This window comes from Passer domesticus, chromosome 1 (assembly GCF_036417665.1).
Source record: "Passer domesticus isolate bPasDom1 chromosome 1, bPasDom1.hap1, whole genome shotgun sequence".
NCBI classification, from domain to species: domain Eukaryota; kingdom Metazoa; phylum Chordata; class Aves; order Passeriformes; family Passeridae; genus Passer; species Passer domesticus.
The window spans coordinates 145,046,761-145,066,365 of record NC_087474.1 but is presented as its reverse complement, the minus strand read 5'-3'; the positions used below and the strand labels follow the sequence as shown (position 1 = coordinate 145,066,365).

The 19,605-nt window shown below is 33.1% G+C and overlaps 1 long non-coding RNA gene across 3 annotated transcripts; it reads right to left on the bottom strand.

The window, feature by feature from the left end:
- Nucleotides 1-236: 236 nt before the first annotated feature.
- On the bottom strand, nt 237-18,713 carry LOC135289858 (uncharacterized). Of its 3 annotated transcripts, none has more exons than XR_010352594.1 (3): nt 18,661-18,713; nt 16,913-17,090; nt 237-358 (listed from the first exon to the last, which is right to left on the bottom strand). It is a non-coding gene; the product is annotated as an uncharacterized LOC135289858 (long non-coding RNA). The 3 variants fall into 3 exon arrangements; XR_010352595.1 differs by having other exon boundaries at nt 18,616-18,711; XR_010352593.1 differs by having other exon boundaries at nt 18,475-18,676.
- Between the last annotated feature and the right edge of the window lie 892 nt (nt 18,714-19,605).

Here is a 19,605-nt window from a genome sequence, read left to right as displayed (position 1 = left end):
TAATATTGATGGAACCTTGCTGAAATGCATCATGTTCTAATCCTTCACTCTCTTTATATCCACAATATTTATATCTCTATTTCAAATGTTGAATTTTACTTCCCACTATAGTTGTCATATACTTCAAACCATGAAACAAAGAGCTCCATATGTGAATACCAACTGTAAGCATTAAAACTATGTAATATATCATTATTATTTTACTGAAACACAGCATTGGTGTTTACTTCATGTCAGCATCACAGTGAACACTTACTTTTCGTTGTTGTCATTTTGGAATTATTGCTGGATATTTCAGACTTATTAGGTGTATATTTGGCTGTGCCGTTTCTTTCTTTCCCTCTTACCATGTGGTGATCTAGAAGAGAAATAATATGCAGAAATTGTCTGGCTGTTTTGCATCAAGCCTTGCAGTTTAGAGATTGCTGCTCTGAAAAGAAATAGCTCTCACATCCTGGCACTGGGACACACTGACTATGTAGGAATCCTGCCACAATCAGCTGTCATTTTCATAAAAGTAATAGAACACATGCAAGAAGTTACTCCCATCTCCAGCTGAGATTCAATTCAGAAGCAGGAGTAATGATGCTTTGATATGTTAGTAAAAAACCTTAATTTTGGGGTTTTTTTCTGAGAAAAAAATCAGGGATTTAACAAAGAAAAAGAATTCTAATTAAGGGGAAAAAGTTATTTGGTCTTCAGAGAAAAGGTCTGTTATTATTTAGTGCATAAAGTCTTCTGAATACAAACCTCAGCATAGTTATAAATTGAATAGCATAGAAAAGAAAGGGAAAATATTAAAGGAGGATAACCCTTCTTTTGATATTTATTCACCTGTTTCATTTCTTCAAATCTGTACTGCGTTACTTTTCATGGTACCCAATTCAGATCATTTATTCCAGCTTTTGTATATAATTATTTTTCTATATTGTTTTGCAATAAAATACAAATAGATGTTTAAGTAACAAAAGTGCAGTTCAGAAAGTCTTTTGAGGTTAAGGAAAGTATGCAGTAAGCAACACATGAAATAAAAATCTAACTTAAAATATGGAATATCAATGCTTTGCTGGAAGAGATATATAGTATTACTAAGAGAAATTCAAACATATTTCTAATTCAAGTTGAACCTAGTGTTTTCTATAATAGTATATGCTTCAAAATGTTCTCAGATTTCCTAGAATCATAAAAATATTTGGGTTGAAAGGGAACTTAAAGATATCTAATTCCAAATGCCCCTGCCATGGGCAGGGAGACTTTTGACTAGAAAAGTTAGTTAACTGCATAATTTGAATCTTCAGAATACACAGTTAAAACTACAGTTCCTGGTTTTCTTTTCTAACATTATCAGCTTTTGAAGATCAGGGGAGAAAATTTATGTATGCTTTCATATTTCAAGATTGAAAGAATATGTATCTTTGTAGTAGCTCCCTCCAACTTAAAACTTTTGGGTTTGGGGAATTATTCACAAAAGAGAATCCCAGAAATGGGTTTGACTGTAGCGGGTTTGCCTATTTGTGCCTTGTAAAAGATGGGCTTCAACAGCAACCTAGTATGCTTTTCATCCTTTACCATACTTGATTATTTAGTATAGCCTTTAATTCAATCCAGTTATTATGAACTGGGGTTAAAGAAGTGGGATGTGCACATCTATACATGTGTGTCTATCTGTCTGTCTGTGTGATTTAAGATTAGAGGAAGCCCAAAGTAGACTCTTGATATGCTGAGTGGTTGAAGTGACTAGACATCTCAGAAGGGGTTATCAACTCTGTACTACTCAAATTACTAGCCATAGGAAGAGATTATTTCCTTGGATTAATGCTTTTAGAAAAATGAATGTAGTCAAATAGCAACCCTGTTATCATATGTAATAATTTTCTTGAACATAAGCCTACTCTTATTGCTGAGTAGTGATTATTTTCATCACCTAGATTCTCTTGAAACTCTCCAATTGCACTTTCTATATTCAACCCTCTAAAAGGTAAGATAGAAGCTGTATATCCACAGCACTTCTGTGTCTCTTTAAAAGCAGCATTTTGATAGCTATCTTCTCAGCATTTGGGTTATGAAATTTTAATTTGCAACATGAAATGGAAGTATTTAATGTCTAAGCAGTTTTTGAAACAGATTTTTTGTAAATATCAAGATTAGATTTATGCCTTTCATTAAAAGCTTGTCATCAAAACTTACAATATATTATTTTGATAAAGGAACATATTTGTCTCTTTTTATTGACTTTGTTAATAATTGTGATAATATATTCTGTAAAAAAGCAATTATTTAATTTTTTAAACTTTATTAAAAGCATAAAAGACAAAAAATATTAAAGAACATTAAGAAAGTTATTAATAGTTGGTTTTAGGTGTAATAGACAATCATGAATCATTTTGATGATTGTTCATTTTGCCTCATGATAACATGTTGTATCTCTTAGAGGGAAGTGTATCATATGAATCATTTTTTTAAAATATAATATTAAACTACAGTCGATACTGACATTCTAAGATAGTTAATGGCTCTTCATCCAACATTTACAAGCATTTATAACCACTTCATCTTGATTTTAAAATCTTAATTGGTTTGCAATTCATTAAGACGTAAACAAAATATATTGTGTAGCTTTGATATGAGATCTTAATTGGATTGTATTTAGCAGTAACAGAAGAGGCCAAAAAGGTCTAGTGTTCTGTCTTTCTGTTTTACTTTGATTTTCCCCAACTAAAAAAAGGAAGGACCAGGTCTCTTGAAAATAGAAAATGTGATGTTACAACTAAAAGCAGAATCTATTTGGCGAACTCATCCTGGAAAGAAAAAAAAGAAAAAGACAGAAAAAAGAAAAGAAAGAAAAAAAAAAAAAAAAAAAAAAAAAAAAAAGATGACTGTCCTATCATGATTTTAGTTCATGTTTTCCAAAAATTCTCTTTCACTCTTAGTGAGACTCACTGATTAAGCAAAACCTTTTAATGTTTAGTGGGACTTTCTAATTAAGCAAAACCATATATGAATGCTCATTTGTATATCTGAAGATCTTATCAGTCCTGGCAGAATATTCCAGAATTAATTTCTAAATTACAACTTCCTTAATGTTTTCTAAAATTGCTCTCAATTGTGTTTTGTTTTTTTTTTTTTTTTAACAATATGTGATACCTGGGAATCATTTTCATTCCAGCTGCAGGAATGTGGATTGCTGAAGGCACTTTCAATACTAAGATGTAGGTGAGGAGGCAGATAACTTATGCCTCAGATTCACATCCTGATTAACACTTTCAATAATTTGGTTATTGCAGCTATTTCAAGCCAAAACTGTGGTTTGTAATACAGAAAGTTTGCATTTTCCCTACTCATACTGATATTTTTTGAAGGAGTTTGGAGACTTCCTTAAATGTAAAAAGAGTTGCAAGGAAACAAAATTGTCTTTTTTTAGTTACTTCTACATCTTGCAAGTGTAATTTATCTGCAGGGATCAGGAAAGTAGGACGGTTATTTGATTATCATATCTACCTCCTTATTTCCCATGGTGGTGGAAAATATAAGATAGTTCTAGAGAAAGGCACTGCTTTCCCATGAGCACTCTGTCTATGACAGCAGGGTCTCCAGCTTCTCTCACTATATTTTTGACGTGACCTCTCATATTTCAATAAGGTATTTCTACATTGTATGGACTATGCAACTGAATTCAGCTCAGAATTTTTATTTTTTAGATATTTTCTTTAATTAGTCTCAAAGCTAACTATGATAGTTTATGGCTTCTTTGACTCTAAATGTAGGACTGTGAGTCAGAATACCTCTTTTCATTGGCTGTGCTGTAGAGGGATTTAAATTCACTCTGAATAAATTGGGAAGCTGATCATCAGTGATTATTTCTAAGAAATAGGTTTTTCCCCTTAAACCAAATAATCATTAATTGTTTGGGGAATTACAGAATGAAAGTTCTTAGAGCCAAAACCAACCCAAATTTAAAACTCATGGAGGCTTTAAAAGTCTCCACGGCTTCTGGTGTCTGCATCCTTTTTTTCTTGCTTTTCTTCTTAAATATAGTCTACATGCTTCTTTTGAAATGCACTCCAGGGAAGCTCAGTGTTAAAAGTTAATGTGCACTGGCTGAGGCTCCATACTGTTTCAGCAAAGACAACTCTCTAAAATACGTTGCCTATTTAATTCTAAAGTTCCTTGTTAGACAGGCTCTGTTTTCTTCTCTTTTTGCCCAAAGCAAGACTTAAATCTGTTCTGCTCACATCAAATATAATTTGGAAATTTGGAAAGAAAAACTGATTACATGCAGTAAATAAATATACTAAAATATTTTCCTATTTCCCATATACTACATTTCTACATTTTCTACATTTGTTCACAAGACTTAAACAAATAATATATACATTTATGTATGGAAATATCTTTCATGGTGCCTTTTTTTAATTGCTTTTTTTTTATACTTAAGCACAAAAGTATATATTCAAAAGAAAAAAAAATAGTTACATAGGGTCATAGAATAATAGCCTGTGTTGGAAGGGATCATAAAGATCATCCTTGAGGAAAGGACACCTTTCACTAAACCAGATTACTCAGACACAACATGAATCTCACACAAACTGTTCAATGTCTTCTACTCAAACTGGCAAAGAACTTTTTTAACATGGAGCAGATACACAACTCCCTTCTGACTGGTCCCTATGATTACACTTTTGTTGTTAAATGAAGTATGAGGAGGCATTTTCTCAGATAAAAAGGACAATGCATCCAGAGAAATGAACATACAATTTTATAATATCTCAGACTTCAAAACCAGCTAAGAATGTTACTGTCCTAAACTGTGACTGAGAAGCATTTGGGGAAGTGCTAGTTTGCACAGTCCCAAAGTTCTGAATGTCAAGGACTATTTTGATAATTCATTAGTAAAGAAAAAGTAATTTCTCTGCCCAGTAATTAAGCATGGCTCTGTTTAGTTCATTAACCCAGACAGTTCAGGGGGACAGTGGTGCCACCTGTGTTACACCAATGGATGCAACAATTCAAATTAAAACTGAGCAACTGAACCCAGCACAGACACTACTTACTAAAGTAAGAATACCTTAGTAACATTGAAACCTGACTCTTTAGCCTGGATCAGCAACCTCGGTAACAAACTGCTGCAGCAATTCATCATATAGGCTGTCTTGAGTCTGCTTTAAAAAGGGAAGCCTCAGCAGGGATGCTGGTCCTTGGCACTAGATAAAACAGATTGAAGGTGAGTTTCCCTAAAGCAAAACTTCAGTGTGTGAAACTATCCCTGCCTAGCCATTGTTCTCTTCGTACTGGTAAATGATAGTGTGCAGTTCATTAAGAGATTTGAGGGTTCACCTGAGCTCTCAATGAGGCTGAAGTATTTTATAAATTAGGAAAATTGCAGTGTTTTACTACAATTCTCTTTTTTTTTCACTGTGATATTATAAGCTTTCCAAAGTTAGTATCTTATGTCTAGATATACAGAAAATATTTAGAGGCGACACTTCAATATTTTATATAGTTATGTCTCTTGTATAAAGGAGCCAGATGTTATTAACCTGCATATATGAAGATGTTAAGGGAGTTATTACAGTGCTATAAGGAATAAAAAAAACAAGGGTATTTTATGATTCTTAAGGTCACGCTGGCATTAGTTATATTTATTGAGGAATGTCCCCAGTGGATGAGGCTGGCAGTCACCAAATGGCCTGAATTGATGCTCACAGCGCATGGGCTGAACCAGGGGGTGGCTGCATGCAGCCTAACAGGAATGAATGTTGGAATGGTCTGACTCCTAAGCTGTTGCCAGGAAGCTTCTCTCAGAAATATAAAGTTGAATATTTCCCAAGTTACAACACAAAGGAAAAGAATGAGTTGTATGTATATACCAGCATACATTTTTACCTGCTGCTGCTACTATTAATCACATAGCAACAGCACATCAGTTTAAAACCAAGTAATTTCTCAAGAATCTGAGCATGATATACAGTAGCATTATGGCTAAACGCAGAACTCTTTCAATAACTGAGATATTATACTTCATATGTACATTACAAGGCATTTTTAACATCTGTAAAATCTCTGCTTTGTTCGTGTGTATACTTTCAGGTGCAAAATAATTAGCTAATATAATTGTCTAGTAATAAAATATTAGTCTTTTGCACCTACATTATCTAAAATAAACAAAAAATTCCAGAAGAAAACAAATTTTAGAAAGGCTAAAATTGCTGCATTTGCTGATATCTGCAAACATTTACTTTGTATCAATATATATTCAGTTTTAAGAATTCTGTGTAAAAATATAAGCTCTGTAAAATTGAATTTAAGGATCCTAAAATGTATTTTAAAACATATAATTTGATTATTCTGAAATACAAAAACTAAAACTTAAAATGTAAATAGTCCAGGTTAATAATCTCATGGGTTTTAAACTGCAAGTATTACATTTATGTAGATCTTCAAAAAGAAAATCTGATTCTTCCAACTGAACCAATGTGCTCAGCTAAACTTCTTATGTTAATGGACTCATCGTCACAGCCAATACAAAAAATAATATTTTTCTAGAAGTCATTGCAGATTTTCTGCTCTTCTAATGTGCTGAACAACAATTCACTGGTGAAGTTACCAGTTAGATCCAAACTTCAAGAAGAACAATCCAAATTTTTCTTCCTTTATTCTGTCAGAAGAATCTTTCTTTGGGAGAAGATTGTCACCAAAGAAGGCCAGGTCCTTCCCACCTCCTGTCTGTAGCAGTATCTTCTGCAGTGTGACTCAGTGGAAGTTGATTCTTTTTCTTCCCACCACTCCTGTTTCTCACAGCTCAGTCCAATTCTATTTTACCTGACTGAAAAATCCTAACTGGATACAGACTAGCAGAGCAAAGTAATTTCTCAGGAACACCTTAATTGTTCTGATCAACATTATCCTAACATGGCATCTTGACCCTCTCTACAGTTGCCAGTTTGGGAGCACTTACATCCTTAGTGAAGAAAATAGCACTTTGAAAAGTTAATCATGTGAGTTTTGTTCAGCTGTGTATCTCATTCTGTTCCTATTGACCCCCAGGTCTTCTTATATATAATATCACAAAAAACTGGTAAGGAGAAATAAACACTAGATATACTGATCTGATTTCTCTTTAGCATTGACAAAGACTACCAGATGCACAGTAAATAGCTCTCTTTAGTTATGTAAAAACTCCATTTGTTTTTCCAAAATTGTCATACCTACGGATTTAGGAATTTCCAGAATATAATATTCCTTGGAACCTTGCCAGATCTTAAACCCTAAATTTTGAGTTGTTTTTAAGGCAATGATTTTGTAAGTGTGTAGGATATTTGATCCAATATTTAGCAAAGGGAAAGAGATTTTTTTGTTTAAAAAACTATTTCATCCAAGAACATATGGTAGGAAAAGAAAATAGATTAAGAATGGCAAAAATTAAGTGCATTTTCAGAATTTGAAAGTTGAGATCAGTGGTGAAAAGGACACCTCACTACTAAATTTGCTTTACAAGTAGCTGATGTCTCAAGCCAAATAATACAACAGACTGAAGAACTGGTGTAACCCCTTTGGCTTTCATAACAAAGATGAGATTCAGGCAGTTTAATATTCTTCCAAATCCCCTGAAGTTTGGAATGTTATTTCCAATATAGGAGCAATATAAGACTATTCATAATAATTCTCCTTATCTTCATAATGATGAAAAATAACTGTTCCGATATTTAACACCTTCTCTATCAGCTGAAAATTTTCAAGAAGCAATCACTCAATTCAAAAACTGGAGCAGACAATAAATCAAACTGTTACTGGCAATCTTGGTGCAGAGCTGGGAAAATGGAAAACACATCACCTTAGTAGTTCCACAAGGTCAAAGTCAAAGCACATTTGGAATATTTACAGAAAATGTTTCTGAGTACACATTTCCAAAGTCAGATATTATAAAAAGCATTGCTTTCAAGGCCAACATGTTTCCCCAAAAAATTTACAACTCAAAAAAAGCTATCCTCAACTTTGCATAAAGAGTTCTTCTATATGCAGTCTTTTTTCAAGTCGAGAGGTATGTCTGAAAAAATTGTTCCAAAAAATGAAGTTACATACAAATTCTTTGAGTAAAATTACAAAATGGACTATTAATTATCCTAGTTATTGCAAACAGTTATAAAATTTCTGAAAAAGTCCCTTTTCCCTAATGAGCATAAAGCTAATTGGCAGTGAAAACAATTCCATACTTATGGTAATAAATGAGTTTTCAAAACTACTAAGAGTTGTAAAGGTAAGTAAAGACAACTAGGTAATTAGAATGCAAAGTTCAGTCCTTTCTACCTTGTCCCAAAGAAGATGTCATAGAAGTAGATAATGCTTTATATCCAAGCAGTGAATCTGATCAGTTCTTTCATATTTTACCTAAATAGGTTTGAAATATAAAATGAGAGTTCCTAATTTTAATTCCATAACATGTGCAGAGAGGAACACACAGAATTGACAGAAAATGGATACATGTTATAATTTCTGAGAATAGCTATTCATGTTATACCATAATAAGTAATAGAATGTTCTGCAACAGAATATTAACAATGTGAAGAGACTAAGCAAATAATTTATAATCAGAAAAGACATTGGCTTCCCAGGAATAGGAAAAAACAAATGGACTAAAAATCGTGTAGTGAGGCCTTTCATTGTGTCTTCTGAAAATTCATCTGTCTCTAGACATTAAGGGACTGGACCAGTTTGCCAGTGAACTATGCCATTAAATTGCCAGTGAACTATGGCAATTTGAATATTTTTAGGCCAGAATACATTTTTTTTGGTATCTGTCAATTTCTTTAGTACTCATACATGTTTCTCCAAAATACATTTTTCCAATATTTTTACCCGAGTAGGAATGTTAACTCTACTGTATTTAGAAGACAGATTCTTTTTATTCAAGAAATATGTAACAGCAACAAAATCAGAAGAAACAGGTCTGAAAATAGAGCTAAAAGATGCAGTTTCCTTAGCAACAAAAATTCTCTGATATCCTCTAAATTCCAAAACCTTGCAAAAACTGTATAAAGTATCAACTGTGTTCACATTCTCCTCTCCCCTTTATTCTGAAGCCTTGCTTTGTAATTATGGGTATTCATACAGACAAGTGAAATACTCTTTGAAATGAAGTACTTTAGCTCGTAACAATTTGCCTTACTTATATTTTCAAGGTGGCTTATAAAAGTGTACAGATTGACTATTTTTCACAATGGCTGGGTAAAATGGAGGAAACTAAAGAAGATGTCATGTTACATACATACACACACACACACGCACACACATATACACCCATACATATATTTAATACATATATATGCACATTCATTATATCTATATATATGAAATATAGCCAAAAAAACCTCCACGGAAACAAATAAACAAACTAAAAAAAACCCAAAAAACAAAACAAAAAAAAACCCCACAAACAAACAAAAAAAACCAAAAACCCAAACTCAAAGAAATTGAAAAAGAAATGAAGACTGATTTTCATAGGATGATACAGGGGATGGAATGTCAGCAAAGGGCTACTTCATGGCAATTTTTGTGGGAAAGGTCTTAATATAACTCATAAGAAACAATGCACAGAAATGAGAGAATTAGAGCAGAGAAAAATAGGAAATAACTACACTAATAATTCACAGGTAAAGGAAGTACTATTTAAAAAATATAAAAGGTAAATGTGTTTAATGTGAAGGTTGATAAGAAAATTCAAGCAAGTATTGCTTTTCTGTTGTGGTTTCCTGTGTGTTTTCTGCAGAGTTTGGCCACAAGGCTTTGCTGAACTCCAGTCCTCATATGAGCTTTGAGAGAGGACAAGATAAATCTGTACAAGTTTTCTTCTGGTGTTATCCAGTGGTATCCTTAGCTCCAGTGCAGTGGATAAGAGATACCTGTCAGACCAGGTTTCTTCCAGAAGGAATCTCTCTGACACACAGACAAGGAAATTTTCCAGGCAGCTGCCTGTGTATAACCTGGCTATTGCTACCACAAGCACCCCCAATGATTAGATAATCAGCCAGACCTGTGGTCACTGAGCTCAATCAGTTGACAGCGAGACCAAAATTTCAGTTCTTAGGTTAGTTGTCAAGGTAGGGAGTTTTTTGTGCAAATAGTCTTTAGTTTAGTGTTAGATGATTCAATTTAATACTATTATGTACAATAAATACCAAGTGATCAGATTAAATTTTTATGACTCAGTTTAAGATAGAAAATCCCTACTAATATCAGATATATGATTGATAAAGGTGTGGAATGCCTCTTGCTTTTAAACCCTAAAATGTCTAATGTTTCCCTGCTGCAGTCAAAAATTAATTGGGAATATTGAAACAACTGACTTGGATATGAGATTCATTTCCTTTCTTTTTTATCACTTATCAAAATCTCAATGCTTCAGGCAGACAGCTGGATGTTCCTTTCCTTCTTTTTTTTTTTTTTTTTCTTGGAATTCTTTAAAATACCATTAATATTAATCAAAATATTTAATTAGAGACAATTTTTTTTTCTGTATGTGTATTTTTCAGCTCAGCAGTCAGTAACCTTATGTCACATTTTCCCTTTAGTCACTGCATGGAGCCTAATTCATGAAAATTCATGCTGGTGAATGAAAAACAAATTGGCATATTTTCCAGGAATTCTAATTCTGCCCATTACCCAGATTATCCTCTTTTTATTTCCAGGATGATTTTTTAGTTTATTTACAGGGTGAAGCAAATATTTAGGTGGAAATTCATTTGTGTATTGTTTTCTACCTCCTCTCCTTTTTCCCTTGTTGACACCATATTTTGCAGAAATATGTTTTCAGTAAACAGTCAGAATTTCATTACATTGTTATTGCACAGTTGAAAAGAAAGATTTTCCTAACTTATTCATTTGAATATGTCAACTTGAATTATTTTTAGAACATTCAATCAAAATTCTTTGAAATAAAACACCACTAAATTGGTGACTCTTGATATTGCAAGGGACAAGGGATGTGTCTGAACTTAAATAAAACAATTTAGATTAAATCTGCCCTGTTACAATCTCTGTGACTATTGTAGGAAATGATTTATTCTCTTCTGTCATTTTTCAGTGACTCTATGAAGCGCAGTTCAGCGCAGTTTATCCTCTTCTGTACAAACTAAAAAACCTCTGAGCCAGGAGACATTGGTTTAATCCCTGACTACATGGTATATTTCTTAGGTTATTTTAGGTGGCTTATTTATTGTCAGCTCAACAAAATTTTGGGTTATAATTTACAATCCTGAGACCAAATTGTTATTGCTTTTGATGAGAAACCAAAAATCTAAAGGGAACTTTTCAACAAAATACTTCACTGTTGAAAAGATTTGTTTCATCACGAGTTAATTGAATTTTTATCGTGGACTTTTTTCCAAGTCTTAGATGGTGTTTCTGGTCAGAGGAAAAACTGGAGGCAAAACGAGACCAGTTTTTAATCATAACAGTTTCTCATATATTTCAGCAAAATACAGGTCTTTCTTCCTCCTCTGTTGATCTCTTGCCTTGTGAATACTTAGAGGTATCAAAATCTGAAAAGCTACTATATTCTTAATTTCCAGCTAACACTAATCAACATATTTATTTTCCCTCATTTTGTCTTTCCTGTTTATTTGGACTAAGCAGTTGAGGAGCTTAAAATGGGGCCTTTCCCCGCTAGGTACTTTAACTTATTCTCATAGAAACAATTGCTTCTTCTGTCACTTGCTGCTTCCCTTTGATATGTGCCAGCTTTTTCACTTCAAAGAAGAAGACATTTTCAGCTATGTTATTTAATGGAACTGTGTGGCTTTATGAAAAAAAGACACAATCTGATAAATTCATCAGATGCTTTCTCCAAGTCAGAGGAGTCACATATTTGTCTTGCTATTTCTCAAAGGAAGAATTCTCCTTTTGTAAGGCCTTGACAAGCTTTTAAATCCAAGCAAATCTACTGAGAAAAAAAAATATGTTCTGCTGCAGTTTTTGCAAGAGTTTTATTTTACTACAGGTATCTGTTACTTGTTTTTTGTTTCTTTTTCCTGATCACTCATGTGCCCAGACAGAAGTTTCTTTTATCCCAGAGCAGGTAAATAGAAAATTAAATTAAAAAATCATTAGCCTTAAAAATATATAGGGTTTGCTTTAGGTTTTTATCAATAATCTTGGAATAGGTAAAGCCTGTGCTCATTAATTAGACCTAATTGCTTCACTCTTCTTCTCTGGCTTTTGATTTCAATAGAACTTCTGATGCAAACTACTGTTCAGTGTGAGGAAAACAAATTACATTTATAGAGAACTTTTAATATTTTCATCATTACTTTTATTATTGTCCTTTCACACTGACCCAATAAAATTAATGTGAAAAGCCCCTAAAACATACCTAACCCTATGGTAGCATACAATAAATGCACTGTGCACTGTACATAATTGAAATTTTTGTCATGAGTAGCACCTTTGATATTAGCAATGAAGAATTTTCTAAGAGAAGAGAAGCCTAATTGTCTATGATGGTTTCGCCTTGGATAAAGTCAATTTTCTTCATCTTGCATTGGACTGTGTTTTGGATTTGTGATAGAAACAGACTTTATAAGATCAAAATGTTTTGGTTATTTCTGAGCAGTACTTACAAAGTGTCAAGACTTTTTCTGCCTCTCATCCTGCCCCAGTGAGGAGGCTGTGGATGCACAGCTAGGACAGCCAGTATTGGTGATATTCCATACCATACAGTGTCGTACTTATGAATTCCTCATTTTATTTTGCTTGCGTGCACAGATTTTGCGTTTCTTATTAAACTAGCTCAATACATAAGTTTTCTCACTTTTTCTCTCCCAATTCTCTTTCCCATCCCATCAATTGAAGTGAAAGAGTAGTTGAGTGGATCTGAGTTGATGGCTGGGATTAAACCATGATATTGTCTGAATTGCCTAAACTTGAAATTATGACTCACACAATGGCTGACATTGGAAGTGACCTATGAAGTGATTCTGTACAACCCCTTGCTAAAGTGGGGCCATCAAGAACAGTCACCAAGGATCATCCCAGACTGCTTTTGGTTTTTCCTTCCCCAAGAAGGGAGCCTCACAACCCCTCCAAGTAATCCATGCTGATGTGTTTTTCACTCTCATACTAAAAAAATGTTTCCTGATATTAAGAGAGAATCTCCTATGTTTCAGTTTTTGCCCATTGTCTTGTTTTCTGTCACCAAAACCTGTTAAGAGCCTTGGTATATCTTCTTTGCACTCTCTTCAGATTTTTATAAGCATTGCCAAGTACTCCCCTGAGCCTTCTGTACTTGAAGCTGAACAGTCCCAGCTATCTCAGCCCTCCTTATTTGAGAGATGATCCAAACCCCTAATTATCCTTGTTGGACTCTCTTCCATTTGTTCATGTCTCCATTATGGGCCATGAAACTTGTTTTTGTGTTTGAGGGATACATCTAAGACTGACTTTCTTTTCCACGTTTCCATAATATTAACTAAAGTTCCCCATTTATCCAACATCCAAATACTTTTTTAATGTAGGCACAGATTCTTAAGCATGGCTTGGAAGTTGCAATGCTATAACATAAATCTTTTTTCAGATGTCTTTCAAAATAGATGCACTGCTTGCTACTCTCAGGAATTGCAGAAATCTCTGAAACTTCATAGTAGAAAAGAAGGGAAAGAACTGCTTGTTCTTTTACACTTTCTTTAACCACTTTCTTTACTTACCAAATGAATAGAAAAAAAGGGAAGCAACTGCAGCAGTTGGATTTCCCTTACATTGGAAAACAGGAAATATATATTGACAGAATTATAAACAAACACCAATTTATAAAAGTAAGATTCCTTTTTGAGTCTTTGAACTCAAGTGTCTGAATTTTCAGACAACTCCCAAAGTCTCTATATTCTTCTTTGTTTATTGCACTTTCTCTTTGAAACAAGTGAGGAGAAAGAGAAATCTATAAGTAAGAAAGAAGAAAGATAACTTCAAAAGATACCCACTTCACAACATCTGAGTAAAAAAAAAATACCTGAGGATGAATCTGAAGGGGGTTTTATGATGGTGGAGTTTTTGTATGTGTTGTTGTTGCTTTTCTTGTTGTTGGAATTCTAAAAGACATACTTCTGTGTTAAAAATATGAAGATGCATGAGGTAAAAGTTACATGACACATATTAATGCCAATTAATATAGCTATACATACATATATGACCATATGAGAAGGAAAGTTGTTTTTATGACATTTTGAAAGGTTTACATTTCTGATGCTTGAAAAATAGGAGAAATGCTTACATTTTCCTGTCTTTGTCTAGGAAATATATAGTATTTCCACTTAGGAATTGTTTACTAAAGTCCAAAATCTATTAAACTTCATTTACAACATCTAACTTTTTATAATATTGTTAAAATATAATGCAATTTATGACAAGCATCTTCCAGTTGGTTTTATAGTCTGGACAAATAGGAACAAAGAAAAAAATTTCATGGTTTCTTATTTCTGTGGTGTACTGATCATCAAGTTTAATCTTCTCCCTTAATTTAAAAACATTTTCTTCTACAAATAATACCAGGCATCAATCAACTACTATGCCTCTGAGAAAGTTCAGATACTCAATTAGGTTAAAACAACATATACATCCAGCTACATTATATAAACTTTTAATGGTTATTCTTGAGTAAATACTAGAGGGAAGAGATTTTATGTTTAGTTTACAGCACTTCTACGTAGTAAATGAAAATACTTTTCCACTCTAAATAGCAGATCTGGTAATTTTCAGAGTTTCATTCTAAAACACGCTGCAATAATTAGCAATAATATTTCACATAAAAAGCTTTATGAAATATATTTTTCTGAACACCTGAAGCATTACAAATATTTAAGCAAACCTAGGCAATGGACAGTCACACTTTTAAACTAAATTGTGCAGGGAATGAGGGAGCGACAATCCTTTCCTGTGGCTTGTGAGACAAGAGTATGCACAGTCTATATATTTTGGTGCTAAAGAGAAGGAGTCAACTGGTTCTAAAGCCCTCTGTGATATTTCCCTTAAATTCCACAAACTGAAAGGAGGTTCATACTCTTTTTTTCCCCTTAAGATTTCTCTGCTGTTTCAATGGTGTTCAATGTATTTTGTCACTGTGTAACTGGAAATATGGGTATCTCTACAGAGGAGGAAAATAACTTCTCTTAAACAAAGATCTCATTGCCTGGATAAGGAGAGAAAACAATTTATTTCAAAAGTATTACTCCCCTGGGAAGGCTGCAATTTAACTGACAAACCTATATTTCTCACATATTTTGTAGTCCAAAAAAAAAAAACCCATAAAGTCTGAGTTCCAAAGCTTTCATTATTTGTAAATTTTTTTTTAAGAAAGAAACTCAAGAGTTATTTCATTTTGTTTCTAGTCTAATCTACAGGTTCATTATAGAATCCATTAAGAGAGAACTATTTTCATTATCTGATTAAAAAAGACGTTTGTTTTTTCACTGACTCAAGTTTTTCGCAAAATGAAATGGGAAAAAAACTTAATTTCCAAGGAGAAGAAGATAGGACAAACAAGGACCGTCAAGAATTTGTCTAGTTATCTCTTCAGGGAATCCAAAATCTCAGAGTATACATAACAAGCTCTGAGCAGACAGAATAAAGGAACAGGTTTAATTACAAATATCAACCAATTTTTATCCCTCACAGGCAATAATTTTTGAACCATCATATTTGTATATAAGGGAACAATGGCAGAGAGCTGACATCCATCCCTTATTCATGCTTCAGAGAGAAATACATTCCTTTAACATGTGAAAAGCTGGAAGTAATTTATTTTTCAGCTAAAGACAGTCCTGCCAATTCGTATGTATTTAGTTTTATTAGTTGTTAAAGGATAATATGAAGATTAAGGGAAGTATATTAAATTCCTAGGATAAATTAGGGAACAGAAATATAGCTTTAGTATCTGAAAACATACCACTGTCTAGTTTATGAAAACATACTTGTGTTTTGTTTGGGGATTTTTCTTTTAGTCGATTGGGTTTTTGTGTGTGTGAGTTTGCTTAAGATACAAGGGTCTTTGTTTAAGATATCATTACATGAGGCATCTAAAATATCTATTTTTGTCTGTTTCATAGGATCATTTAAAAAAAAAAATCTGCTTTTCAAATTTTTGCATATTAAATGAAAAAGTCTGCTTGCTAGAATGTTTGCTCTCAAATTAACTGTTGATAACGTTCACAATTTTATAAAATTTGAGAAACAAATATTTTGATTACTTGAGTTACTATTTTTTTTTGTTTCTTATTAACTATCTTAGACTGGTAATTAAAAATAAATTTTAAAAAATGCCAGAAAGCACATTAGCTGTATGCAAAAAAAAAATACGCACATGCAAAAGGATACAAAAACAACATAACTGATTCTTCTCACTTGTCATAACACAAATGTTATAATGAAAATATAAAATTATACTGTTTTATATTGCCTAATAAGAAACATGATTCATTGATCAACTAAAATAAAATAAGCACTACACAATAAGTTTGGGAAGCCTAAAATATTATGGGTTTTGATATATAGCCAATATTTTAAAATGTAGACATTGTCATAAGTTAAAAAGGAAGTGAGTTTTTTGGGAGGTTGTGTAGGAAATTACCCTATTCTGGCTAATTTGCACACTCAATTCACTTATTCTCTTCCATGAAAATGTTCCATAATTTATTGCTCTTTGCTCTTTTTGATATCTAATTATGGACCTATCTCCCATTGTTTAACTGATCTTCCAAACCTACTGATACCATCTCTGTCCACAACCTTCTACGCTAACAAATTACAGAAGGTTTAATTTCCTTACAAATTATTTCTATCTTTCACTCTTTAACTGACCCCAAATTAGCATAAACAAATGCCTTTTTGTTCTCATATTCCAGGATTTAATGAATTACAATTCTGCACTTACCTCCTTGGAATGGTTGATCAAGATGGAATTTTCTTCATTGCAGCACCTACAGAGTTATGTTTTGGATTGGCGACCAAAACAATCACAGACACACACCAAGGTTTTTGCTGTTGTTGGACAGTGCTTACACAGCATCAAGGCCTGCTCTGTTTCTCTTGCTGCCCCATGAGCAAGAAGACTAAAAGTGAAAAAGAAGTTGGGAGAGAACACAGTTGATCCCAGCTGACCAAAGGACTATTCCATATCATATGTCCTGTACTTGGCAATAAAAGCTGGGGGAGAGAAGGAAGAAGGGAAGGACTCTCAGAATGATGGTGTTTGCCTTATTACAGTGTTGTAAACAAGTGGCTGTGCCAGGATAAGCTGCTGACTGAAGTTCACCCACAATACACCCTTGCAATACTGCATATGTCAATTTTTCCTATGTTTCTTTCTAAATTATTAAAAAAAATACTTCAGTGAAGAGCTAAGATGTTTCAGGCATTGCAATAGCCTGCCCAAGGAAGTGGTGGAATCATCATCTCTGGAAGTTCAACAGGCATGGGGGTGAGGCATTACGGGATCTTAGTGGTAACAGCAGTGCTAGGATAGCAGTTGGACTCAATGATCTAGAAGGTCATTTACAATATTAATTATTTATGATTCTTTAAACATTATTTCTCATGTACTACACTTCCATCCATTCATTATATATATATTTAATTATACATATATATTATTCTGTATTTTTGAATAATATATATCCTGCCTTTTTATTATACATAGTTATTTGCATCCAAAATGTTTAAAGCTCATAAATAATTAGCATGTTAGAAACTGAAATCCTTTAAATTAGAGAAGACTAATATAGGAACAGATTTCTTCTAAATCTTAAAAATTTGAGTGTCCCCACCTCCTTACATCACCTCAGTGGCATTTTATCAATATGCCACTTTGCAAAAATTCAACATTAATAAATATTCTGGTGATTAAAGTCTGAAATAATGGAGTACTTATTATGGCACATCTGAGCATACTGGAAAGTGTCACTTTACCCTTTTAAACTTAGCAGACAGTCTGACTTAATTTTCATGGCGGCTGCAGGAATTATAGCAAGATGTGAGAACACATGATTTCATGTCTTATTCTCCATGAATTGCTAAAAGCTAAGATTAAGACCTTCCGCCTTCATCTCAGCTAAAAAACTATATTAAAAGCTTCTCTCCAGTTTCAGTGAGGTTCTTCCAACAGTTTATCCTTTCATCTCTTCACTCCTAAGTTGTAACTGAATATATTTTTATATATAACAGCAATTATGAAATAAGACATAACCATAGTGGGAGTGTTTAGGATATTGACAAATCAAGCCTCTTTAAAACTGAACTTTACACAAATCTTTTGTTAGCAAAGCACTTTGTTTGAATAGTTAATTCTTGCAAAATATTGATCTTTAACTCTGTGTACAAAAATGTTGGCCTCTAAAACTTAAGTTTTACTTAAGTTTAACTGTGAGTATACATTATAAAGATACATTATAGAGCTGATGCTATATATTTAGAACTGGTGACTGGCATTCTTCGTACTTATTGGCCACTGAAGCTTAAATGATCAAGCCTAGGACCTGGAGAAGTTGGAACTGAAGTGGGAGATGTCCTTTCCCCCCGACACTTTACCATATTATTAAGTTTTGATAGGAATTTTGGTAGGATGCTGTGCCTATTTACTTTGTCTCATGCTTCATTCTTTTGATTTTGAACAGTTTTTGTTACCTAGATGTCTACTAAGTGCAGGAGACAGATGTCCATCTTTTCTTTACTCCTTTGGAACCCATATTGCTTACTTTGGCTCTGACTTCACAAAGCCATAATGCTTATTGTTAGCAATCTCATAACACCAGTACTTCAGTATTGATATTTGTTTGGTAAAGTAACTGTTTAGTGCTTCTGTAAACTTATATTTATTTCCAAGACAATCTAATATCAATTAAATCCTGCATAATTCATTTACATGTCTCACGGGTCTCTGTCTTGGCTACACTTCACTCTGATCTCTGTTGTTGGTATATTTCAGCAATGCTGATTTTTATGCTTGAAATATACAAATCCCTTGTTGACTGACAGAAACACAAAGGATAAATTGTAGAGTTTAAGAATGAATACAGTTTCCCAGCCAGTGTTTGAGACATAATCACATGTTATTCCAAGGCTATCTTGTAAAGAAAACTTTATTGTGGTCACCTTTCAGCTGCTAAGACAAAGCAGTCAGGAAATAAATTAGTCTTACTTCATAGACACTAAACATTATGACCAGACATCAGATATCTTTCTTTATATGACATTTTGTCTTCATGATTTGTTTTTCTGCTGTAAATAGAAAGAAACTTTAATAGTGAATATTAGTTTTACTGCCATGGTTGGTTCCCTTCTACTATATTCTTTTTATGTGAGTTGAAAGACATTTAAAACAAATTGCCTAATGAAAACTCTTGAAGTTTCAAAATAAACAAAAATCTTTCAAATGGAGTACTATCAAATGATGTTTCACCTCAGAAAAAAATCATTGAATGATGAATTTTCTGTCTATCAGCCCGACTATTTAAATTAGATTCTTATTAGTAGAATTATAAACAACTGAAAAGTATTGAACAAGTCAATTATGGATCATGTATCTTTGATTACATCCATCTAGAAAGAGCTATGAATTGAACTAAACAC